This window comes from Tenrec ecaudatus, chromosome 10 (genome assembly GCF_050624435.1).
Source record: "Tenrec ecaudatus isolate mTenEca1 chromosome 10, mTenEca1.hap1, whole genome shotgun sequence".
NCBI classification, from domain to species: domain Eukaryota; kingdom Metazoa; phylum Chordata; class Mammalia; order Afrosoricida; family Tenrecidae; genus Tenrec; species Tenrec ecaudatus.
Genome location: NC_134539.1, coordinates 32,721,057 through 32,745,128, shown reverse-complemented (window position 1 = coordinate 32,745,128; position 24,072 = coordinate 32,721,057). Strand labels below are relative to the sequence as shown.

The 24,072-nt window shown below is 43.4% G+C and overlaps 1 protein-coding gene across 1 annotated transcript in view; it reads right to left on the bottom strand.

Annotated features, from left to right (window-relative positions):
- The window catches only part of LOC142457864 (phospholipid-transporting ATPase FetA-like), an 85,304-nt gene extending 63,635 nt beyond the window's left edge, over window positions 1-21,669 (bottom strand). The window contains exon 1 of the mRNA XM_075558963.1: window positions 21,309-21,669. The gene's annotated coding sequence lies outside the window, so the exon portion shown is untranslated. The remainder of the gene's footprint in view (window positions 1-21,308) is intronic.
- Between the last annotated feature and the right edge of the window lie 2,403 nt (window positions 21,670-24,072).

Sequence of the window (24,072 nt, the reverse complement as noted above, 5' to 3'; positions counted from 1 at the left end):
CTACGTAGAGCAGGTGTCCTCAAACTACGGCCCCACCAAGGATATTTATCCGGCCCACCAGGTGTTTTTGCCTTGTTTTGTTTTTTACTTCAAAATAAGATATGTGCAGTGTGCATAGGAATTTGTTCACAGTTTTTTTAAACTATAGTCGGGCCCTCCAATAGGTCTGAGGGACAGTGAATTGGCCCCGTTTAAAAAGTTTGAGGACCCTGACGTAGATCATAATAAATTCTAGACAACATTATGAAGAATGGAAATTTGAAACACTTAGTTGTGCTTATGCAGAACCTATGCACACACCAAAGGCAGGCGTTCAAACAGGAAGAGGATGCTGCATGGTTTAAAATCAGCCAAAGAGTATTTTAAGGTTATATTCTTTTTTTAAAAACATTTTATTAGGGGTTCATACAACTCTTATCACAATCCATACATATACATACATCAATTGTATAAAGCACATCCATACATTCCCTGCCCTCATCATTTTCAAGGCATTTGCTCTCCACTTAAGCCCTTTGCATCAAGTCCTCTTTTTCCCCTCCCTCCCCGCTCCCCCTCCTTCATGAGCCCTTGATAATTTATAAATTATTATTTTGTCATATCTTTCCCTATCCAGCATCTCCCTTCACCCTTAAGGTTATATTCTTTCACCATATTTATTCAGTGTGGCTGCTAAGCAAATAATCTAAAAGGCTGAACCCTCTGAAGAAGTGAGCATCAGGATCCCAGGAGCACTCATACGCAACCTATGACTCACAGCTTGCCTGCTGAAAGGTGAGGATGACGGAAGCACTTACTGAGGATGCTCAAACAAAGACCACAGCCTTCACAGGGATCACACCCTGACAGAAGGAAAAATACCACAAGTGGATTACATAGGCAACACCATATTAAATGGAGAAAAGATGGAAGCTGCCAGGAATTTCATGTTACTTGAATCCACACTCAGATCCATGAAAGCAGCAGTTGAAATAGCAAATGGTGTCTTGCCTTGGCCAGATCTGCTCCAGAAGACCTCGTAGAGCGTCAAAAGGAGGATGTCCCACCAAGGACAAGTTGTACCTGATTCAGTCATGGGAAGGCCAGACAACAAACAAGGTAATTGAGGAGAATCAATGCCTTTCAATTATGATACTGATGGAAAAAAAAGATTTGTACAATCTTTACTGCAATTATTATTTTCTAATCATTTTACTGGGGGCTTGTACAACTCTTATCACAATCCATCCATCCATCCATTGTGTAGAGCACATGCATACATTTGTTGCATCATCAATCTCAACACATTTGCTTTCTACTTGAGTCCTTGGTATCAGCTCCTCTTCTTATCCCTTCCCTTCCCACCCCTACCGCAATTAATTTGAGAACATTTTCTTTTTCCTTGTACTCATTGTTATTCAAATCATTATTTTTTAAATTTTGGCAAAAATATACATAACACAACATTCTATAATTCATCTTCTATGTGTATAATTCCATGGAAGTGATTACACCCTTCATGCTGTACAACCATTACTAATGTCCCTCTCCAAATTGTTCCACCACCATTAACATAAACTCAACGTCCCTAAGCAGAAACTCTGTCTCCTTCACATGGGAACATAGGTCAAGCCTGGTTTTTTTTCCTTTTTAGTAGTTTTCTTGATAGAATATTCACCTATCATACACTTCCACAGTAAATCACTTTTTAAAAGAGTTACATATACATCATCACAATCAGTTCTAATGTTCCCTGCCCGCTCCCGCATTCATTGATTGCTCCTCAGTTCCCCTCACCCTCCCTGCCCCTGTTCCCCAGAAACCATTGCACCAGTTATCGTCTCTGTGCGTCCACTCCTGGGCTTCCTAAGTAGGGAAACCTAACAGAAACAATAAAAACAAACCCAAAATGAAACAGAAAGAGGGAAATAATAATAAGATAAAGATGAAGAGTAAGAAAGAACAACATTATTTTACAAGTCAGAGAAGGGAATTCTGCTGTGGAGCAGTCGAGGGATATTTGCCCCTACAGCAAATTCAGGTTGGATCAAGAGGGAGGTCAAGTGACCAAGCATCATATTGTACCATTAACCTGACTCTGTATGGCGATATTTTTTCAGTTCTGCTTTCCGGGCACCCGAGGTGACCGCACTGTGAGGGAATTTTTAGTCAGTCATCTGGGCAGAGTTGCATCATACAGCTTTTAGGAGGCAGCGTGTTAACAGCAGTCAGGTGTCCTGGGTGTTTTCAGAAATTGGTGAAGGCCTGGTTAATATAAAAGTATGCAATTAAAAATTAAATATAAAAAAAATCAAATACTATGCAGGCCAAGCAAGATTCACTTCTGGTTATGGGCAATAAGCTCTGTACCTCAAGCTAGAGTCTGTTTCTTCTGTCAATAGAGCATGTGTTTTCGGAACACATGTGACCAGTACCAGTTGCCACTGAGTTGATTCTGACGCATGTGGCCCTGTGTGTGTGAGCGCACAACTATGTTCCCCGGGATTCTCAATGGCTGACTTCTCAGAAGTCGACCGCGAGGTCTTTCTTCCACAGCACCACGAGGTAAACTGGATCCACCAGCCTGTCCGTTAGCAGGGTCGCACAGTATCTGTTTACAGCCCGAGCCAATCTTAGCAGTCGTATTTCCCATTGCCTGCACTCCCTCAGGATGCTGTGCTCCCTACTGCTGCTGAGCAAGGAGAGCCAAGGTTAGGTGGCCTGAAGTTCTGGATTCGCTCCAATCCCTGCAGTTTTGAGCGAGGACTTCGGCCAAGTCCACAGAAGCAGCACAGCTTGCAATATGTAATGACTACAAGGCACTTAGCAGCCAGCCAGGGGCCTGGCAAATGACGGATTCCACCTGATAATGTATTTATTAAGACCTTAAAGCACACTCACTCGATTCTGTGGCACTCTCTGCATGCATATTACTAAAACGGACTTTAAACCATCTTTTTGGGGGTGAATTTTATCATGAGTGATATGTATTACATACAAGGTTGCAGCATGTGATTTGGGGATGTTGTCATCCTCAGATGGTCTCGCATGAATGTTCAAAGATCAGATTTATAAAGACACTGGGTTGGTGTTGTTAGGGGCCACTGAAATGGTTCAGACTTGTGCCAACCCTATGTACAACGCAAGGAAACACTGACCGACCAGCCTCACTACTGTTATATTTGAGCCATTTTTCCAGCCACTGTGTGAGCAGCACTGTGTGAATCCATCTCCGTGAGGCTCTGCCTCTTTTTCACTGACCTTCCACTTGACCAAGCATGCTGTCCTTTCCCAGGGACTGGTCTCTCCTGATAACACGTCCAAAGTATGTGAGATGAAGCCTCCCAGCCTTGCTTTTAAGGGATATTCTGGTGGAACCTCCAAGACAGACTTGTTTGTTCTTTTGGAAATCCATGCTCTTTCCAATATTCTTTGCCAGCACCATAATTCAGACACATCGACTTTTCATCAGCCTCCCTTATTCAACGTTCATGTTTCACATACATAGGAGGCAAGAGGAAATACTCACGGCTTGGGCCAGCAGCGGCCTTGCACTTCAGCATGGTATAGAGAGCTTAAGCACAGATTTACCCAGTGCACTGCATCCTTTGATTTCTTGACTGCTGTTCGATGAGCATTGACTGTGGGTCCAAGCAAGAGGAAATCCTTGACAACTTCAATCTTTTCTCCATTTATCATGATGTGATGTATTCGTGCAGTTGTGACCATTTTTATTTTCTTTACATTGAGTTGTTTGCATACTGGAGATCACAATCCTTCCTCTCCATCAGCAGTGCTTCAAGTCCTCCTCACTCTCAGCAAGCCAGGTTGTGATACCTGCACATCGCAGGTGGTTTGTGGGGGAAAGGTCAGCCCCCCCCAACTAATCACGGGTTCGATAAGCGCAATTGTACGGTTGAGATATATAAAGATTATAATAAAGTCATAGAGAGCATGAGAGAGAGCAGAGATTGAAATAATGGAGTCACACACATTTCATGGTAGCTGCTCACCTCAGCTCTGATTGGTGGTCCATGTGGAGAGAGTCAGAGGGCAGAGGGCAGGAGAGAGGGGGAGGGGAAGGCGGACAAGGGGAAAGGGAGCAGGGGAGTGAGAACTGGGGAGAAGAAGGGCGAGCCGACAGAGAGCCGACAGAGAGGCCAAGGAGAATCTTTATTGCTAACCAAGGCTTAAATACCTTTGGGGGGCGTGCAAGCCCCCTAATTACAGGTAAAGACATATGTCACAGGAAGGGGTTGTGCTATAGGTAATACAGTAATGGGAGGAGGTGATCTAGGAGTTCATACGCTATTGGAAGAGGAGGGAATAAGGGTATACATGTGACAAGATGGGCAGACCCTAGATTCATGATGGCAACCTAACTTTGGATGTCACTGAGCAGGTTTGACCTGTTCTCTGGCTCACAATTGAAACTATTATCAGTAGGGTGAAAACCCCACCAACAGGGACCAAACATGGCTGCAAGCCTTTAGGGAGGAGTAGCCCATTGTCCTTAAGAGCAGGGAGTGGGCCTACCTGTGGTGGGACCAGTCAGTTGTCTGGCAACTGCCTTCAGGGAGGATGTCTCTAAGCATCTGACCTCCCACCATGTGCTGGCAAATAGCCTCTCGTGTTTGGAATGTCTTTGGGGGAGACAAAGCTGGGGAAAAGTCTCTTTATAATCCCACAGTGGTTAATAAGTCTTCCTCTGATCCACATGCTGCTTTTCTTCATATCATCCACTTCCCAGATTGCTTGCCCAGCATAAGATAAAATAAGTATGGGGAGAGGACACACACTGACACACACCTCTCCTGATTTGAAATCATGCCCTGTCTCCTTGTCCTTGTGCTGGTCAAACAACTGCCTCATGATCTATTCTACAGGTCCTCTTGATTCTGTCACTCTCTGCGTGCACATTACTAAAACGTACTTTTCACCATTTCATGATACGCACAGGTGAATACCTCTGCATAACCAATGAAACGCAAGTAAACATCTTCCTGGTATGCCCTGCTTTGAGCTAAGATCCATCTGATGTCAGCAATGATCTCTCTTGTTCCATGTCTTCTTCTGAATCTGACTTGAATTTCTGGCAGCCACTTGACAAGGTACTGCTCAAGCCATTGTTGAACTTTTAGAAGCATGAACTATTGATACTGTTAGATACTTTCTGCATTCTGTGGGGTCATTTTTCTTTGGGATGGGTACAAATACGGTTCTCTTCCAGTCAGTTAGCCGCCAGGCTGCTGTCTTTGAAATTTCTTGGTTTAGAATAGTGAGTGCTTCCAGGGCTTCCTCAGCTCAGCTTGAACTGAAACGTTTCCATTGGGATTCCGGTACTTCCTGGAGCCTTGTTTGGCTAAAGCTTTCTGTGTACCTTAGATGTCTTTCTTCAGCCTGTGAAGGCATTTAGGTGACTAGACCTACAGCTTCCTCCTTCTACCTGGTCCAGGCTCTGGGAAACCAACGGCGCTCCTCGGATCCCCTGCCAAGCTCCATATATTCTAACCGGAGTCTCTTGCAGCTATTGTTTCTTTACTAACCCTGCAGTATCAGCTCATATTTTCATATGTTGCTCCGTTATTCAATATCCTGTTACTGATTTCCAATCTTTATAATGTATTTATTCAGACCCTAAAGCAGGGGGCCCTCAAACTTTTTAAACAGGGGGCCAGTTCACGGTCCCTCAGACCCGTTGGAGGGATGGACTGTAGTTTAAAATAAACTATGAACAAATTCCTATGCACACTTCACATATCTTATTTTGAAGTAAAAAAAACAAATGGGGCAAAAACACCCGGCGGGCCGGATAAATGTCCTCGGCGGGCTGCATGTGGCCCGCGGGCAGTAGTTTGAGGACACCTGCCCTAAAGCGTAACACTGGTGATGTCTTACTGGCTCAGAAAGCTTCAGCGGTTTTCCACAGGCTGCTGAAGAAGAGTCTGCATATCATCTCCCACGTAGTCAAGATGCTCCAGTTTGTACCCAGACTACTTTTCTTTCCCCCTTCTCTTCCAGTACTCAGCCCTTCTGGGCCCACATGATCCCCTATACGTGACCCAATCTTCTGTTCTACTGCTCACATGTCCCTTAGGAAAAATCTTTCCAAAGCCAGCCCCTCCCAAGGAATTCTCCATGAAAAAGTCCAGCCCCTTCAGACAGAAGCAATCTTTCTCTGACCCCACTCTGTTGGTACGATCCTCCTAAATGTATGTTTTCCTTGGGTTATTGATAGGAAATGGAAAAAAGGAAAGAAAACCCCCACCGTGCAGAGATTTGTGTAGTGCGCATTTCTCCCTCTGGGTGAGCATCAAGCTACCCACCCTGAGTCAGTGCACCCAGTGGTGTCACCTGGGAAGGTTCTCTCTGGTCACAGTGCATTTTGTTGTAAAGGTCATTTTGATCAAACCTCATTTTATGTGATGGCTGATTTAAGAGAACAGCATGCGGCTGTGAAATTTTGTGTCCTGCTTGGGAAAAGTACCACAGAAACTGTTGTGATACTGAACACAGCTTATAAGGACAATACTCTGGAGGAATTCAAGTGTACAAGTGGTTTTCTCATTTCAAAACAGGTGAAATGCCGATTGATGGCAAACCTCATTCTGGACGTCCGGCAACTTCGTGAACACATGAAAATGTCAACTTTTAGTACATTTGGAATTCATTCCACCAGGTCAGACTGTTAATCAAGTTTTTCTATTTAGAGCTTCTGAAAATATTGCATAACAGTGTGTAACAAAAAAGGGCTGATTTGTGGCAGCACGGGGATTGGTTTTTCCAATACGACAATGCACCTGCTCACACAGCCATCTCAGTGTACCAGTTTTGGGCAAAAAACAGCATGTGTTTCTTGCCCCATGCACCTGACTCATCTGACCTCGCTCTGTGCGACTTCTTTTTGTTTCTGTGAATGCAGAGGGACATGAAAGGACAACAATTTGATGACTTAGAAGAAGTGAAGAAAAAAACGAGGGAGGTGCTGTCAGCCATCCAAACAGATGAGTTAGAAAAATGTTTCCAAGAATGAAATTTCAGATTTGACAAATATATTAAGTGTAATTGAGAGTGCTTTGAAGGTGATAAGGTTGTTTTATGAAAAAAAAATGTTTAGCTTTGGGGGAAAATCTGTTTTTTGGTACCTCCTTTGTGTGTGTGTGTGTTTCCTCATCTACTGGTAAGCAGAACCACGCCTAATTTATTTCTGTATGTTCCACAGTCCTAACTTAGGGGACTAAGCAGGGGGTTGGTAAGTACTATGAAGTTAAATGAAGAATGAAGACAAGCAGTAGGTAAGCTTATTAAGAATAATTTCCCAAGGAAAAGCTTTCTGGGGGGAAAAATCCATTTTCTTCTCTGATATGGTATCTCCTCCTGGCAACTCCAGGTAGACAACTGCTATGAAGAATATAACTACGTTATCTGATGATATTTAACATCAGCTCTGGAATCTGTGCCTCAGTCACCTGAGACCAATTCAAAGGCACATCCTCCTGAGCTTCCCTAGTCCATTAGATGTTGACAACGGAGAGCTCTGTGTCTAAAATCCCAAGTGATGAGGGATCTTCTGGGCCACACATGTCACCTCTCTGCTGGGGTCTTTGGTCCACCATGCTACTTCACAACACAAGGAAGAACATTTCTAATCCACTAGATGAACAAGCAGCAGGAAGTGAAGCCACTCCACTGGGAGACTCCCTGTCCTGAGGGGACTTCAAAAGCAAACGGCTGTGGCTTACTGTGCTAGCGAAGACACCCTCGTACCACACAGGGCTTGCCTGTGTTTAAGAGAGCCCACAGAGGGATCAAGTGGCACCTGCCTAAAGTAATTGAAGTCTAAGTGAAAATAATCACTTCTTTCAGAATTACCTTCCATTTGCACCAGGGATTTCTGGGCTGGGAGTCATCCTGGATCTTGGATGACTTCCCGGGGTCACTCTGATCTTGGAAACTGGAAGATTTCCAGTCGGAAAGGCACTGAGAGATATCAAGACCATCTCTGTAACCAGAGCAGTCATTTCCTGTGTTTGGCCACACAGACAGTCTTCCTTAAAGACCTCTGGTGAAGAAATCATTGTCTCTCATTATCAGACAGTGCTGTTTATAAGTTCCTTTGTTCAAACAATTTCTTCTGACTTCTATAACCCCTGGAGGGGTGCAGGCTCCAACCAGAGGGCCTGCCTAAATTCTTTCTCTCTTCCTAGCTGGTGAGCACATGGCTGAGAGGGACAAGGACCCAGCACGCACAGCACATTATTTTAAACAGTGCCCTTCACCCATTCTCCCCGTCCATCAGGTGAGACTCGGTGTGGCCACTGGACTAGGTGCTCTGCCTCGGGCGCTATGCTCAGTCCTAACATCGGAAGGATCCATCTACCTGTACATGGGCAGCAGCCAACAGAATGAGCTATGCACTTAAATGTCTTATTTTTAGTGGGTCCTAGTTCTTTGTCTTTTATAGTGTGAATATTTTTCCTATGTTCAATAGTGTGTTTATGTATTAGGGTCCTTAAGTTTGTCTGTATTTTTTCATTGAAGCCATTTGTTGAAAAAGCTGTCTCTTGCCCATTTAATGTGTTTTAGTTCTTTATAAAAAATTAGGTGTCTATAAGTAGTTGGTTGTGTTTCTGGGTTTTCTACTCTAATCCATTGGTCTTTGTAGCCATCGCTGTACCAGTAACAGGTGTTTTGATTACTGTGGCTATATAGTAGATTTTAAGGTCAGGGAGTGAAAGAGCTCCTATTTTGTTTTTATTTTTAAACAGTGTTTTATCCATGCTAGCTTTGTTTCCTTGCCACATAACATTGGTAATTAGTTTTTTCCCATTTCTTTGAAAAGTTGTGATGAGATTTGGATTGGAATTGCATTGAATTTACAATTTTGGTAATATTGACATTTCCACAGTACTTAGTCTGCCCATCCAGGAACATGGTAACTTGTTCCATTTGTGTAAATTCCTTTCCATTTCTTGAAGGAGTATTTTATCATTTTCTTTGTACAAATCTTTTGTTTCTCTGGCAAGATTTATTGTTAACTATTTTATCTTTTGTGTAGTTATTATAAATTCCATTGTTCTTTTGATATTATTTTCAGTATCATGATCCTTAATATATAAGAATACAACTGATTTCTTTATGTTGATCCTATAACTTGCTACACTGTAACATTTTTCAATTAGTTTGAGCAGTTATTGAATTTAATCTTTAGGGTTTTCTATGTATAGAATTACATCATCTGCAAATAAAGCAATTTTTATTTCTTTTAAAAATCAGATCATTGTGTGCTCACCTTCCCCATATGCTCACTGAAGACGAAGTGGGTGCATAAGCAAATGTGGTGATGAAAGCTGATTGTGCCCGGCTATCAAAAGAGATAGCATCTGGGGTCCTATAGGCTTAACGATAAACAAGTGGCCATCTAACTGAGAAACAATAAAGCCCACATGGAAGAAGCACATCAGCCTGTGAGATCACGAGGCATAGAAGGGATCAGGTATCAGGCATCAAAGAAAATAAATCATATCATTGTGAAAGAGGGGGAGTGTGGAGTGGGGACCCATGGCCCATCTGTGGACAATTGGACATCCCCTTGCAGAAGGACCGCTGGTAGGAGATGAGCCAGTCAGGGTGCAGTGTAGCAATGATGAAACATACAATTTTCCTCTAGTTCTTGAATGCTTCCTCCCCCTACTATCATGATCCAAATTCTACCTTACAAATCCAGCAGGACCAGAAGATGTATATTGGTACAGATAGAAACTGAAAACATGGAGAATCCAGGGCAGATGAACCCCTCAGGACCAGTGGTGAGAATGGCAATACCGGGAGGGTGGAGGGAAGGTGGGGTAGAAAGGGGAAACCGATTATAAGAATCTACATATTACCTCTTGCCTGGGGGACAGACAGCGGAGAAGTGGGTGAAGGGTGACGTCGGACGGTGTAAGAGATGACAAAATAATAATAATTTATAAATTATCAAGGGTTCATGGGGGAGGGAAGGAAAAAATGAGGAGCTGATCCCAAGGGTTCAAGTAGAAAGCAAATGTTTTTAGAATTATGAGGGAAACAGGTAGAAGGGTGCTTTACACAATGGATGGATGTATGGGTGGATTGTGATAAGAGTTGTATGAGCCCCAAGAAAATGATTTTTTTTAAAAAGAGAATGAACTATGCACTTTACTCTCTCAGCATTGTTCTATGACATCTTAGATTTTAGCTTTGTTTCTTACTCTATCATATGAATTCCACTCCAATGTTATCCAACCTTAGATCCTTTTAGAAACTTCTTTTTCCTAGTTCATTTCTCAAGGATTTCCAAGAGTCCTCCTGACATTCAGCACACATATTTCTGTTATAGCCCGTTAAATCCAAACCACGATGCTAGCCCAATTGGTTGAGCCCACCCTGACAAATGCTATCTGACGCAAGAGTGAGAGTCAGTTAAATGCAGTGCTGGCAATAGACACCGCTGCTCAGAAACTCCAATCTTAAAAAGAAGCTGTGACGCTCCTTGAACTTCAGTAGCTCCTGATGGACTTCTTTGAGACGTGCTTCACGGCCAGATGCCTGATTGATCTCAAGAGACTGTGTGGTACTTGATAGAAAGGCCTTAGCAATCAAAAGAAGGCGTCAACAGAGTTGGGTAGCCAGATTTCAAATGTACACTCATATCCTTGAAAGCAAGTTAGCAAGAATCAACATTAATTAATAAGTTTCACCACCTATGGGAATATTCCCTAGGAATACTCTGCCTAAGAAATTATTTATAGAAGTGCTGATAAGATTGAAGTACAAACTGGGGCTCAGAGTTCCTCTCTAAAATGCGAAGCATGAAATTAAACTATAATCTAAGAGAAGCTCTAATCTTGAGTGAAGAAATGACCCTTTTTTATCAAACAGAAAATATTGAAAACATTTATCATAATCTCACCCTTTGTCTGGGAGAAAGTTCTTTCCTTTTTAAAAAAAATATCATTTTATTGGGGGCTCATACAACTCTTATCACAATCCATACATACATCAATTGTATAAAGCACATTTGTACATTCATTGCCCTCATCATTCTCAAAACATTGGCTCTCCACAAAGGCCGCTGACATCAGCTCACTTTTCCCTCTCAACTCCCCGCTCCCCCTCCTTCATGAACCCTTGATAATTTATAAATTATTACTTTGTCATATCTTACACTGCCCAACATCTCCCCTCACCACTTCTCTGTTGTCCGTCCCCCAGGGAGGAGGTTATATGTAGATCCTTATAATCGGTTCCCCCTCTCTACCTCACCCTCCCTGTACTGCCACTCTCACCACTGGTCCTGAAGGGATCATCCGTCCTGGATTCCCTGTGTTTCTAGTTCCTATCTGTACCAGTGTACATTCTCTGGTGTAGCCAGATTTGTAAGGTAGAATTGGGATCATAATAGTGGGTGGGGAGGAAACATTTAGGAAATAGAGGAAAGTTGTATGTTTCGCCATTGCTACACTGCACCCTGACTGGCTTATCTCCTCCCCGAGACCCATCCATAAGGGGATGTCCAGTTGCCTACAAATGGGCTTCGGGTCCCCACTCTGCACTCACTCTCATTCACAATGCTATGATACCGCATCCCTTCGACACCTCGTGATCACACAGGATGGTGTGTTTCTTCCATGTGGGCTTTGTTGCTTCTGAGCTAGATGGCCACTTGTTTACCTTCAAGTCTTTAAGACCCCAGATGCTACTTCTATTGATAGTCGGGCACCATCTGCTTTCTTGACCACATTTGCTTATGTACCCACTTTGTATTCAGCGATCGTGTTGGGCAGGTGAGCATCATGGAATGACTGTTTAATAGAAGAAAATATTCTTCCATTGAGGGAGTACTTGAGTGGAGGCCCAATGTCCATCTGCTACCTCAATACTAAACCTATAAATATATGCACATAAATCTATTTTCCCACCCTCGGATATATATTTACATATGTACATGCCTGTATTTAGACCTCTATAAATACCCTTTGCCTCCTAGCTCTTTCCTCTATTTCCTTTTACTTTCCTCTTGTCCCACTATCACGCTCAATCTTATTTGGATTACATTACCCTTGATCATATCAGGCCTTTTACACCGTCCTCACCACCGATTTGGATCACTTGCTATTCCCTTGTCCCTGAGGTTTTCTTGATATAATATTTATCAGAGTGATTTGAAAAGAAATATTCCTGGCACAGAGAAGGATGGCTTATCAGAATACTGTATCAAATATTATACCTCATGAGAACATTCAATTCTCTGTGTGGCATTCTGGGAGCTGTAGTTCAGTGTTCTAGGCGGAGTTGGCAAGTAGCAGGCAACTACATGGTATGCACATAGGTACTTACATAAACGACTCTGTTTCCAAAAGAAACGAGTGAATAGATTCCCTAGGGCTAGCTTTAAACAAACATTCTGCATGTGTCAATCTTGACTTGGTGGTGGCCACATCAAGATAACAAAGTGAAAGGCCCGCCTTAAGGCAGCCTGCCCTCTCCTTCTCTCACCCACTTTCAACAATGATACATTCTGGAAAGCTCAATGAGTGGAGCGAGATTCATGAAGTCTAAAATTTCACTCCAGGTCCGGTAAGCCTACCCTCAATCTTCCCTTATCTCTGAATGAGGTGGCTAAAAAAGGCACTTTTTACTGATCTTTCCAGTCTCGGAATTAGTCCACGAGTCTATAATTTATTAGAAATAATAACATTTCAGTTAGGTGTCTAGTTACAAAATAAATTCACAATTGTCAGTGACTTTCCTTGATACTGACAAGGGAAAGAAAATGGGGGAAACCTGTCATTGAAAACATCTAGGAATAAATATAATAACAAACATACAAAGCCTATGCGTAGACAAAGCGATGGCATTCCACTGAGTGGCGCCGATGAAGACCTGAGTAAATAAAGAAGTATTGCGTTCCTAGATAGGAAAGTGCAACATGATGAAGAAACAAACCTAAGTCAAGCTACAAATCCAATGCAATCAGTCATCGGAATTGTTTTTAACTTAAATAATTAACCCTGTAAATGTAAAAGAAGAGCTCGGAAATGTCCCATGAAGAATAACGGAGCCGGGTATTCAGAAACACCGTATCACATACAAGGGAATCCAACAGCACTGCTCCGAGGGCCGGAGTTCATGAATGCACGGGCTTATTCCAAACAAGACTGTTGAAAGCGTCTCTGGGGTCAGAGACGACTGCAGACGCGTTCACGCAGTGATGCGCCCTCTTAGTTCTTTAGGCACGGGACTGCTTTGAGTTAGACCCCACTCAGTGGCATCTGACAGCAGGCAGTAGGGCACCTACGAAAAAGAGCTCCAGTCAGAACAATGGCTTCCAAGGGGATCTGCGTGGCCAGTTAAATTCAAGACAGAAAAAAAAGAGGCGCTGATACCGGGGGCTCAAGCAGAAAGCAAATGTTTTGAGAATGATGACGGCAGCAGATGTACAAATGTGCTTGACACGATGTATGGATTGTGATAAGAGTTGTATGAGCCCCCCAATAAAATGATTAAGAAAATTCAAGGCAGAAGTCAGCTCAGAGGGTCATGGCAACTGATATGGGCTTCCCCACAGGGGTTATCTTGCTGGATTTTTCCTCTTAGAACACACGACAATCACGGGGACTTCCCATGAAGTAGAAGTGCCTGGTGAGGAGAAGGCTAGGAAAGTAGCACTGAGGAATGTCCCATTGTAACAACGAACCAGCTCATTCTCCACGGGCCTCAAGGTCTGTCCTCCGAGAATTCTGTTACCTCATCTACCCAGAGTCCTGATCTTGCCCTTCCAGACTTCTCTTGCTCCCCAAATGCAAACATTTAAAAGGAACACACTTTGAGTACCTTCAGGATGTCACCCTGCTGTTTTGACATGGTACCCATAGAAACAGCACAGAATTCATTGGGAGAAGGATTAGGGAGATGGGAACACTGTCTTTAGAAGCACACAGACCTAAATGAGGATGGGTCAAGAAACAAGAGCTCCACATTTTGATACTTTTGTTTAATACATGGTTATATGATTTGGCATATAAATCACTCAAAAGTATTGAGTAAGTCAATGCCTTTTGACTTACTCTTTTATATCCATGTATACAGTAGAACATACAGGGGTGACGTTATAAAAACTTCTTAGACATAATCAAACACCTTGAAGTACTGAGTTACTGAGTTTAGAAGTGTAGGGCCAAAGCCACAGGGGACATCTGGGTAAATTGTCAAAACATCATGCACTAAGATAATGTTCTACAGGGAAGCAACAAGCCCATATGGAGGCAGCACACCAGCCTGTGTGATCATGAGGTGTCCATGGGAAGAGGCATCAGAAGTTCAAAAACAAGCAACAAAATCAGGGTGAAGGGGTGTGTATGTAGTGGAGGCCCAAAACCCACCTGCATGATAATTGGACAGTCCCTTTCAGCAGGGCCACAGGGAAGGGATGATAAATCTGGGGGGCAGTAGAGTACTAATGAACAATATAACCATCCTCTAGTTCTTTAATATTTCCTCCCCTTGCTATCATGGTTTTTATTTGTTTTACCTCATTACTCATGTTAGATTTTCTATGTTCGTCTGTATATTTAAGATCATTAGCTAGATAACCCTTCAGAAACAGTAACAGGAGTATTGGTTCTCCGAGGGAGGGGAAGAGAGGGGTGGGGAAGGAAGGGGGAACAGAGAGCAGATAGCATTGATGGCTGCAGAACCCCACTGGATGGGATCGAACAACAGAACTGTACGTGAATGGATATATTGGACTGTGTAAGATTTGGCAAAACAAATGAACAAACCAAAGAAACCACTTCAAACTAACCATTATAGGGGAAGGAAAAAAAGGGTTCCTGGGGTAGGGGGGGGGAGGGGATAAAGGGGAGCTGGTATCAAGGAATTCAAGAAGAAAAAATGTTTTGAAATGGACTGTGGTAGCCATTGAACAGCACTGCTTGATGTGACTGAATTATGGGTCTTTATAGTATCTGGAATAGCTCCCAATACAATGACAACTTATAAAAATTAAGATAATGTTCTGCATCCTGTTATGGTGAGTAATGAATGGGGTCTTAAAAGCTTACAAATGGCCATCTAAGATACAATTATTGATCTTGGCCCATCTGGATCAAAGACGGGAAAAGGGAATAAAAACCTCAAGTTAACATCAGTCCAAAGGACTAAAGGACCCCACAAACTACCAGTCTGTGACCAGAAGAACTAGGCAGTGCCCAGTTACTGCCACCTACCAGGCTGGTCAGAATCATAAGAGAAGGGTCCTGGACAGAGTAAAAGACCATACTTACTGGTCCAATACACTGGCAGACCAATACACTCACTCCCCAAACTACGGCCCTTTGATAGCCTTCAAAGCGGGAAATGTACCTACCCCCAAGATCAGCCCAAACAGATTGACCTATAAATTGAGCAATAGAGACCAAAAGGGCAGCATTTCCCCCAAAACAAAGCTCAGAAGCAAGAAGGGGAAGGGAAGGCAGATGAATGACTATGGGGAACCCAGGGAGGAAACTGCTGTTAGTTTGAAGGGACAGCAACTAACGTTACCAAGCAAACATGGATACATGATTGAAGGGGACTTTCACCGGAACTACAACAAAAGTTAAAAAGAAGAAGAAGAATAGATTATGAAAAAGGCTAGATTTAGATTGCCCCAATTGCAGACAGGAATGGCAATATTGGATACAAGTAGACAGCATCTTACACACACATTGAATATACCTGATTTCAAAAAAGTAGGTGCACAATACATAAGGCATCACATGAAAATTTTAACAACCTTCACTTCTCATGGGAGAAAGACGAGGCTTTCTTGTCCCATACAGAGTTGGTGAGGAGTTGTGGGGAGATGGCGCAAGATGGGTCCTCTGCCCAGAACTTCCCTTGCGTGGCCCAGATACCCACCGGTGAGGCGGCCAATTCTGGGAACTGACGTGGGATTGAGCCTCTCGGCACTCCAGCATTAGTTTACACCGCCCTCTCCGGATTTCCCCCACGGAGAACTTAGCAGAAGGTATCCCCTACCTCTGCAGGGTCAGAGGGGCTGCCAGTGCCAGCCTCCTCCCTTCTCCCCTTGTTCTGTGACCTGCCCGCCAGGCCAGCGCGGGAACACCCCAAGGCAGATCATCTCCAAGCCGAGCCCACGGTCCAGCGTCCTCACGGATCACTGCGAGCCCTGGTGGCCGAAGGACAGATCCTTCATAGCCTCGGCCCTTACCAGTGCCCTCTCCTCCCCTCCCTGCCAGGGCACAGCTAACTCAAAAAGCTCGGCCCTGGTAAGGCAGAACCACACTTGATCCCTCTGGGGCTTCAAGAGCATATTAGATTTTCCCCTATGTTCTTTTGAGAAAGAAAACCACAAAATTCTTTCCCACCAGAGGAACTAGACCCGAACATTCCTGTGTTTCTGGGTGGCTCCCCGTCCCTACCTCGGTGTCTGGCTGACACTAGGACTTCTAGAACTTTACTTTTTTACTTTCAATTTAATTGTTTGTTTCCTAGCCCTGAAACACACCATCTGCCCAGAAGTTAGCAGCCACAACAGAGATGTGGGGTGTGGCTCAAGGTGGAACTGCACACACCCACAGTGCAGTGCCTTTGGGGAAATTGATGGTGTGCTCAGTGTGACTGCCTTACACCCCAGGGGGATGACGGAGGACATTCTCTTTTGGTTCTATGAGGTTTTGCTTTCCTGCCTTTAGGTTGTTTTCTGGTTGGTTTGTCACTGTTCCTGATGACCTTGGTCTTGAGGGATTTTGATTTTGCTATAGTACCACTGCCAAAATAAACCTGAGTCATGCGTATCCCATGGACAAGCAGACGGAGTCTGGGCCCCCACTGAACTCTAGACCAACCCAAGAACAGCAAGTTCTGAGAGCACAGCCTGCTTGGTACTCACCTCCATGCAATGATCTCTGAGGATAAGAGTACTCCAGCAAAGTGTGGTGAAGAAAGCAGATGGTGCCCAGCTATCAATTGGAATAGTGTCTGGGTCTTAAAGGCTGTATTTAAGCAAGCAGTCTTTAAGCGAGGAGTCAACTAAGTCCACATGGAAGAAGCACAGCAGCTTGTGTGATCCAAAGATGACAATAACAAAAGTCAAATGTGACGGAGGGAAAAGTATCACACTAAAATGATGAATGCCCGATTTATAGAAGCCTGTGGAGGACAGTGGGAGCCCATGACCCATCTGCAGAGTATCTAGTCAGATTAAGCCCCTAGCAGCTCCCCTCTACCCACAGGCAAGGTCTCAAGCCTCCTTACTACCAGACAGAGATCATTCTCATCGTAATTATGCTGGATTAACCTTGACCCTTGGTCAGTTGGCCTCTCTATTGACCCCACCTGAATTTGTTCTAGGGGAAAGTCCCTCTCGTTTGATCTCTGACAAAAATCTCTTCCCTGGATTTTAAAATATTTATGGTGGTCTTTTCTTTCTCACTCATTATTTGTATTTTTATCTTAGAATTATTATTTTATCCTTACCATTTAATTGCATTTGTTTGTTCGTTTCTATGGACATTCCCAGTTTGTGAAGCACAGGAATGGATCATAAGGATAATAATTGGAGAAAGGGTTTTTAGGGGATATTGGAGTTGGGGGTGGTAGATAGGGTGTCAGAGGGGATTTCTGGAGGAAACAATGAATGTGAGAGTGGAGGAGGAAACACCAGAACTGATTGTGATTACTCAACTAATTTTAAAGGCATGGGGGGGAAGGAGGGGGAGAAATGTTCTAAAATTGTGGAAAATGTACAACTCTTCTTAATGTGATTGAACTATTGAATTGTATGATAAATGACTCTATTTTTTTAAAAAGAGCAAATAAACTGCGATATTTAATAAAACAAGTCATACCATACATGCTTCCACCTTGTTTCTGCTGGACTTTAATATTGTTTTTCCCCCTCTCCCCAGAAGAATTTATTTCAAAGGATGGCACTGAATCTGCAGCTCCAGGATAGGGACATATCTGATTGGAGCATGTGGGAGCAGATGAAGAGGGAAGAGGAGAGAGTGGAACACATCCTGGCCCACCAGGCCTTGAGGATGATGTTCCCGATTAGAGCAGCCAGTTCACAGAGAGGAACACATGGCCGGCCCCACTATGAGACATGAAATCCCTCACTGACCCATAGCCCTACAGGGGACAACACTGGAGACACAGTGTGGGAATTGCGCCCGATCTGATCCCGCCACACCTAGGCAAAACACTAAGGGGTGCAACAGAACAGCAAGGAAATGGAGCGGCGAGGCCCACAGGGAATGCTGAAGGTGGACTTTGGGGTCAGGCGTGGTGCCCCAACAGACTGGACTGGAATACACTCCTAAGGCCAACAAACAGTCCCTGAGCTAACTACAAGCTTTTCTTTCTTGTTGTGTTTTGTTTTGTTGTCATTGGTTTGTTGTATATTGTTGCTTGGTTTTGCTCTGTCTTGTTTTTGCACATGTTATTATCTCCGCAGGTCTGTCTAAATAAGATAGGCTGGATGAACAATCTGGAGGAGAAAACAACAGGACCGACAGTTCTAGGGGGACATGGGAGAGGGGGAGGTGGGGGAAAAGGTAGTGGTGTTAATAGACCCAGGGACAAGGGAATAACAAGTGATCCAAATCAGTGGTGAGGAGGGTGTATGAGACCTGGTAGGGCATGGTCAAGGGAAATGTAACCAAGAGGAATTACTGAAACCCAAATAAAGACTGAGCATGGTAGTGGGACAAGAGGAAAGTCAAAGGCAATAGAGGATACAGCTAGGAGGCAAAGGGCATTTATAGAGATCTAAATATAGGCATGTACATATACAAATATATTTATATATGAGGATGGGGAAATAGATCTATGTGCATGTATTTATAGGTTTAGTATTAAGGTTGCAGAAGGACATTGGGCCTCCACTCAAGTACTCCCTCAATGCAAGAATACTTTCATCTATTAAATTGTCATTCTGTGATTCTCACTTTCCCAACACAACAGCTGAAGACAAAGCTGTGCATAAGCAAATGTGGTGAAGAAATCTGATGGTGCCCGGCTATCAAAAGATACAGCATCTGGGGTCTTGAAGGCTTGAAGGTAAACAAGAGGCCATCTAGCTCAGAAGCAACAAAGCCCACATGGAAGAAATACACCAGCCTGTGTGATCACAAGGTGCCGAAGGGATCAGTTATCAGGCATCAAAGAACAAAAATTCATATAATTGTGTGCTAACCTCCCTGATACGATTGCTGAAAACAAATGGGTGCATAAGCAAATGTGGTGAAGAAAGCTGATGGTGCCTGGCTATCAAAAGATATAGTGTCTGGGGTCTTAAAGGCTTGAAGGTAAACAAGTGGCCATCTAGCTCAGAAGCACCAAAGGCAACATGGAGGAAGCACACCAGCCTGTGTGATCAAGAGGTGTCAAAGGGCTCAGGTATCAGGCATCATCAGAACAAAAAATTATATCATAGTGAATGAGGGGGGCAGTGTGGCGTGGAGACCTAAAGCCCATCTGTAGGCCACTGGATATCCCATTACAGAAGGGTTTTGGGGAGGAGATGAGCTAGTCAGGGTGAGATGTAGCAATGATAAGACATACAACTTTCCTCCAGTTCCTAAATGCTTCCTCCTACCCCACTATCATGATACGAATTCTACCTTGCAAGTCTGGCTAGACCAGAGGATGTACACTGGTACAAACAGGAACTGGAAATGCAGGGCATCCAGGGCAGATGATCCCTTCAGGGTCAGTGGTGTGAGTGGTGATACTGAGAGGGTGGAGGGAGGGTGGGTTGGAAAGGGGGAACCAATTACAAGGATCTACATGTGACCTCCTCCCTGGGGGATGGACAACAGAAAAGGGGGTGAAGGGAGACATTGGACAGGGAAAAATATGACAAAATGATAATTTATAAATGATCAAGGGTTCATGAGGCAGGGGGGAGGGGGGAGCGGGGAGGGAGAGAAAAAATGAGGACCTGATGCCAGGGGCTTAGGTAGAGAGCAAATGTTTTGAGAATGATGAGGGCAATGAATGTACAAATGTGCTTTACACAACTGATGTATGTATGGATTGTGATAAGAGTTGTATGAGCCCCTAATAAACCTATTAAAAAAAAGTTAACCAGATCAGAAAAAAAATTGTTTTCCAACAACCTTTAAGGTATTTTGCTTTCTTTCAGTCGCTTGGAACTTGCAAGAACAATATATACTGCAATGTGTTCTTCAAAACACACAGAGAAATTCATCTCTCTGCTATTTGATTTCTGCCATTGTGAAGTTCTTCTGTATGAAATAGTGCTATAAATAATCTTCTGTATGAATATTCTGATAGGTTTTAAAATAGTTCCAAGTCTTCCTTTTATATTTTTGGGAAATGTCAATATTTCCCATTAGAGTTAAAAGTGTCATAAACAAAATTAATATACAGATATGAAGATGTATTAAAGATAACAGCCTTAATTACCATTATTATTGTACAAATTAATAGTGAAGAAAGACTTGGAAAAGTTTTTTTTTAGTTACAATGTGGGAGACTCCCAGGGGCAGTTCAACGCTGTCCTATAGGATTGCTATTAGTCAGAATTGACTTCATGGCAGTAAATTGGGGTTATTTTTGGTTTGGGTTTCCCATTTCAATACCAGGATGATATTACTAATATCTTCTCACATTCCTCTAGCTAGCTAAAATCCATTCATTCTCCAAAGTTCTGGTTTTATAATTATAATGACAAATCTAATAGTTAAGTGGCACTGATTTGTTTCACAAAATGAAAAGCCACCTCCTCTCCAAACAACATGCTCACTCACACATGTGTCGTAGCACTATTAATCCTTTTCAAATTCCTTAAAGGCAAGCTCACAGATAACTGGGCAGAAGGATTTCATTCTGTGAATGAACGTTCCCTCCCACACAACAGTCATTTGGTCTGAAGGACAGAGAGAGTTTAGTTCCAGACCATGGTGGAAAGTACAAACTTTTCTCCAAAAACGACTCCAGCAGAGCTCAGCTGATCTTCACGAGACAAGCTCGGATATTTAGGAGAGGAGCAATGGAGCTGTTGAGTTCAATCCCCAGAGAACAAACAAGATCCTTTTGATAGTTTAGGCTCTCATGGAAAAGGAGAGGGCAAGTGTCAGGAGAAACAGAATACTGAAACCATGATTCCTTTCAATGAAATGTCCATAATAATGCAATCAGCAAACCCAGTCTCTTTTGGACTCTGCCTATGTCCCCCTTGAAAGCTTAGCGATGAGAAGCATTCTCTCACCGTTAGCTTTTGAGAGAGGATCTTTGGTTTTTTGTTTTAAACACTTCAAAATTAAACAACTTACCTGTCTGCCTCGAATCGGTAAGGAGAGCTTTCCTCTTGGTGCCCTCTAAGAACCTCGGCGTCAGTCCTAAGTGTGACCGAATCTCTCAATGGTGTCGGCAAGACTTTCCCCAGCGAACCTCAAGCTCAAGGATATGCTTTGTTCTCCTCCTGCCTTTGCAGCACATCGAGTCTGCGGTCAGCTGGGAGAAATCAACCTGACTTTCACACCGAAAACTTTCTTGGCAATCCAAAATTGCAGGCAGCTTCTCGCCGAGCTTCAGTTCACCGCGGAAGCGGTGCACAGGTCTCCCTTTGCTGGCTTTGTGGGTGGAGCACGGTACAGGGCGGCACTAAGCAAATTCCGTGACTGAGTGCTGAACTCTGGCTACTCCAGCAGGGAGGAGTTGAGTACTTACCTGAAAGAAAAGGTTTTATGTCTTTCATCTCAGAAACACCACCTAAGAATGAAACAAAGGCTCCTTATCAGTTAGACTCTACTACTATAATAGCTACCACTTAGCCAAATTTACTCTGTGCTTTATAATCTACTGAGTGCCTTACATATCTTATCTCTTGTTTTTCACTGACGCCTGGGCCTAGAAGAAGGGTAATGCCTTCTCTCTCTGCAGATGAACACCCAGAGGTTCAAGATGGTTAATTGACTTGCTCAAGATCATATACTAATCAGACAGTGATAGAAGCAGGATTTGAGTCCTGTTGGCATTCCCTGATCCTTACCACTATTCTATATCATCTCTATTATCATACAGAGAAAGATGATCCTGAAGTGAGTTTCCTCCAAACCCATAACTGAGAACTGCGGTCCAATGCAAAGGATCAGAAGGAGCATCATTCTAATCTGTAAATGCCCAGAGGTTCCTCTTGGGTGGAAGTGGCACTGAGCTCAGGTGGCAGTTCACCATTCTCCCATGTCCCCATATTTCCATAATCCCTAGTTTTTACTTGTTACTCACCATCTCCTAGCATACTACTTCTCAAAAGTGGATTACGTGTTGAAAAGACTTGAAAGAGTCCTAGTGGACAGTAGAGATAGCTGGCCCCTACACTAGGCCCCCTGGTGGCATAATGGGTTAACTGCTGGACAGTTCGACGCACCAGTCACCAGGAGCGAGGTTTTCTGCTCCTGTACAGACTTACTGCCTCAGAAACGCAAAGGGGCAGCTCTACTCTGTGCAATAGGGTTGCTGTGAGTCAGAGTTCACTCGATGACAGGGAGCTTTTTTGGTTTTGTTTCAGTTTGCTTGCTCCCGACTCTGGGGGAGGGATGTCAACAAGTAACCCAAGAAGGTTTAGGCCCACTCAATTTTAGCCTACTCATTGTCTTGGGGCATAAGAGGCAGGATAATCAGAAAGATACAAAGGGAAAGCTAGCTTCCATAACAATTAGGCTGGAATTGGGATTGTGAAAGGCATCATGTCATACTGTTGTACTGGAGCTGAGGAAGCTCTGAGAAGCCCATCTAAACTATTTAAGAGGTTTTCTCACACGGCCCTACGGGCCTTAGGAGGTTTACAGTGGGAAATGAGAGAGCGATTGGCAGCTGGAGCTAGAAATCCAAAAACGCTAATGCAGAAATTCTGCAAATATTTATTTGTAATCTGGACTTTTATGTAAGATTTTATCTGAACAAATGGCTTGGTAGATTTAAAACAAGACGTTGGCAGCACATGTGGAGTTGAAAACAAAAACAAAACTGAAGTCCAGCTTAGTCCCCAGTCTGAATAAATCCTATTTGTGGGGCTGATTTCCAGGTGTGGTTACCTTCTCAGGATCAGGTGGTTCGAACGTACACAGTCCGGGTTGAGCACTGCAGCACTCATTTAATTCATACTTCCTCTCTTGACACATAGAAAAATAAGGCCCAAAGAATTTAAAGGAGATAGGGACTAGCTAGAGACAGCATTTCTTGGCCTCTAACCCCCCAATATGCTACTGTACTCCCCTTACAAACCAGAATAAACCAGTTGTTCCTCTGAGAGAACATTTGAATAAAAATTATTATGCTACTTCCCACTTACAGAGCTCCCTAGGGTGTTCATGAGCACTTCAACACACACACACACACACACACACACACACACTCACACACACACACTCACACACTCACACACACGACTGGCTGGGTAAGAAAGGGTAGTCACAAACACAACTTCTTCGTGTTTTTTTTTTCTTCTTCGTGTTTTTATAAGACCCAAAGTCTTATAAAAACATGGGAAACAGGCAGGGCAAAGGTATCCGCTGTAGTTTACAGATAAGCAAATCAGAGCTACATTAAATTCACTCATAGTGGTTTAGATGTAGGTCCAGCATTTAAAACTCTTAGATTTAGTAAATTGTATTTTGCAAGTGTTTGTTGAGTGCCTAGACATCACCTATGCCTTTAACCAGGGCAGAATCTTCTTGGGAAGAGACATACAATTAAAACACGACAGTCCTGACAACCTTTAAACCTAGAAGAAGCTGAAAGCTTCCTAGATTGGCTTTGATGACCACGTCCAGTTCTTGCAAAATTCTATCTGTAGCTTCTAATCACTTCCTGACCATGACTACTAATACTAATCTAGCCAACCCAAGAGATTCGAATATCGCTACTACATATCTGTCTGAGGAAAGCCTGGGCTTTCTACTTGCGTCAACAGTTACAGTCTCGGGAATGCACAGGGGCAGTTCTACCCTTTCCTATAGGGTCAGCACAGAGTCAATGGCAGTGATCTTTACACACACACACACACACACACACACACACACACACACACATACA